General features: G+C 36.9%; 1 protein-coding gene across 3 annotated transcripts in view; it reads right to left on the bottom strand.

Annotated features, from left to right (window-relative positions):
• Positions 1–2,293, bottom strand: part of LOC111657450 (collagen alpha-6(VI) chain-like) — a 59,538-nt gene extending 57,245 nt beyond the window's left edge. For all 3 annotated transcript variants that reach the window (XM_023409626.2, XM_023409627.2, XM_023409628.2), the window contains exon 1: positions 2,276–2,293. The gene's annotated coding sequence lies outside the window, so the exon portion shown is untranslated. The remainder of the gene's footprint in view (positions 1–2,275) is intronic.
• Between the last annotated feature and the right edge of the window lie 407 nt (positions 2,294–2,700).

Below are 2,700 nucleotides of genomic sequence, written 5' to 3'. Positions count from 1 at the left end.
CCCCCCCCCCCCCCCCCAACATACTTTAGGTCTCTATAGGAGTATTATATAATGACCACTGTTGTGTTTCTGTTTAAGAAACAGTTCAGGACGTTGAATAGGAAACAGATGAGCTGCAGATGAGAGGGTGGGGTGGAGGACGGGGGTTTTACAGTGAAGTCTCTGATGGCTACAGTAGATCGTTTAGTTACATTAAGCAGAGCAGCGTGAAGTGCGGAAGTTCATAAATGACTAAAAAATAAAACCATAAAATCATAGCTGTGATTATATCTGCAAGTAAAGATCTGAGGAAGTGAAAGATTTGTAAATTCAAAAGAAGTTTCGTTAAAGACGTTCTGATTCTGTGCCCAGACTTCTAAATCAACTCTAGCAAATTCCTGCTTTTACCACTTTCAACAAGTTCTTCCACATTTTAAGCATCTGCAGTTTTATTTGAAACATGTTATATATACATTCAAGTTAATTATTGAGCTAGAATCTGAATAAATACATGTCAAGGGCAATTTTGATAATGAACTTGTTAACTTCAAATAAATAATGTATAGAAAGTTGTTCTTGTTTTTGAATGTTCCCCTGCGTTCTCCGACATGCACCAGTACGTCTACAGCTGGAACAGTTTTTCCATTAATGAACTTCCATACAATTTGGCTCTGACTTTACCTGAGCCTCTTAAAAATATTTGCCAGTGTTATTCATCATAAAAGACATAAACTAAAGCGTCTGCAGAGAAAACAAGACAAATAGACACGGCTCAGTGCTGTTCAAAAGAGTCTAAAGAAAAACCATGTGGTGTAGCGTTGGAGTCACCATGTGTTTCATATTGAGAGTCCACCGAACATAATGTTAAAAAAAACTGTACCACGACTGTGGACTGAGGACAGTGGAGACAGATATGAAACAGATCTGACTCTTAAAGGAGCAATCTGGTGTTTTTTCATGTTTGAACTTGTTCTGCAGCTTGAAAAGAAAATGACCGTGCAGTAATGTAACGTACATGTAAAGAGATGATAATTACTCTGCATCTCTTTGGATAAAGGATTCATCATCTGAGTCACTTTTCAAGATAAAACATCAAACATTTGTTTGTTCCAGTCTCTCAAATTTGAGGATTTGCTGCTTTTCTCTCGTAATCATGATATTACTCTGAACGTCTTTGTGTTTTGAACTTCTGGTCAAACTAAAGAAAACATCTGAATACATCACATTGGGTTCCAGGAAACTGATAGTGGATTTTTTTCACTATTTTTTTTACATTTAAAATGATTACTCTAGAAGATAATTGTCAGAGTTAAAACAGCGGTGTGGTCCTTTAGCTCCAGTAACCAGCAGTGAAAGTCAGAAGATGCCTTTATTCATCCTCAAACAGCAGGTGGTGTGATCTAAAGCAGCAATACTGGCAGACATATGTTCTATAGACCAAGCAGCTGATAATCATCAGTAATAAAAGCTGAGCCAAAAAACTATCTTCAGCAGCCTGACTGACACAGTTGTGTCACAGGAATAAATCAAAGTGAAGTTAGCACCAAACTTCAGTCATGAATTTAAACAAAAATGAAAAGAATAGTTGCAGAAAAACCTTAACTTCAGATTATTTATGCCTCAACACCAACAAAACACCACGTAGAGTTCCTAATTCAAGAGGTTTAAATAAACTATGGTTCTTAACAGAACAGAAGATTTGAGGTCCTGGTACTTTTCTTGAGTATTTCTTTTTTTCCATTGTAATCAGTCAGCTACTGTAAATTTGGAGATTATACATGCAAAACATATTATTAACCTAAAATTATGCATTTGCTATGTATGAAAACTGAATAACTTGATGCACTAATCAATACTTGAACTAATATTACAAACATTACATGCATAGAAACATTACTTGTGTCTTTAAAGGTCATATCTTGTGAATCAGAGATACAGAACAATGCCTTCAGACCCTAAATCACATGTGCATTAAGAAGTGACTTCACAGGGTAAAACAACGTAAATTGATCCTAAATTTGGTGTTTTCTCATATTAACAACTTCGTACTGAAATAAACAACATTAGCTTGTGTAAAGGTGAATGTGGATTAAAGGTGAAAGAAAGAACCCCAGATCCCCTGAAACCACTTAGATTCACATCAGCCCTTAAAGCAAACTGAGACCTGCAGATCTCAAGGTGAGTCAGGTAATAAAAACACAAAGCTGCACAATCTTCATGCATTTCACCCCCTGTTACCTTTCCAGAATAAAGTGCTGTGTTTGGCAATTATACACAAGAGTAAAGAGTCACTTACAGATCTGCCGCTCTGCGTCCTCTGAACGCAAAACACACGAGTCCCATGGACATGTAAGGAGGTGCAGACTTGTTCCTGCAGGATACCCCTCCCAGCCCAGCCGTCACTCCCACCACTACTCCACAGTGTGTGTGTGTGTGTGTGTGTGTGTGTGTGGGGGGGGTTAAATCCTTTAGTCATGTATCAGCACCACATAGTACCAGAGAACTATGTTTGTCAGGAAACAAATTACTCATATACACTTAAAAGTTACTATGAAAAAAGTCTTTGAGCAGAAACAGAGCTGTATCTCTAAAAATTAGGTTTATCTACATTACATGTCTCACATTTAATTACACAATTTTGGATGTCTGACATTTATTACTTTATTTATTTTATTATTTTTCCAGCAGAAAATCATCTGATTCCATGTTGTAGGCTGAAGC

This window comes from Seriola lalandi, unplaced genomic scaffold (genome assembly GCF_002814215.2).
Source record: "Seriola lalandi dorsalis isolate HSWRI2012SDOR001 ecotype SW California unplaced genomic scaffold, Sedor1 jcf7180002054400, whole genome shotgun sequence".
Taxonomy (NCBI): Eukaryota; Metazoa; Chordata; class Actinopteri; order Carangiformes; family Carangidae; genus Seriola; species Seriola lalandi.
This window is presented reverse-complemented; position numbering and strand designations above follow the sequence as displayed.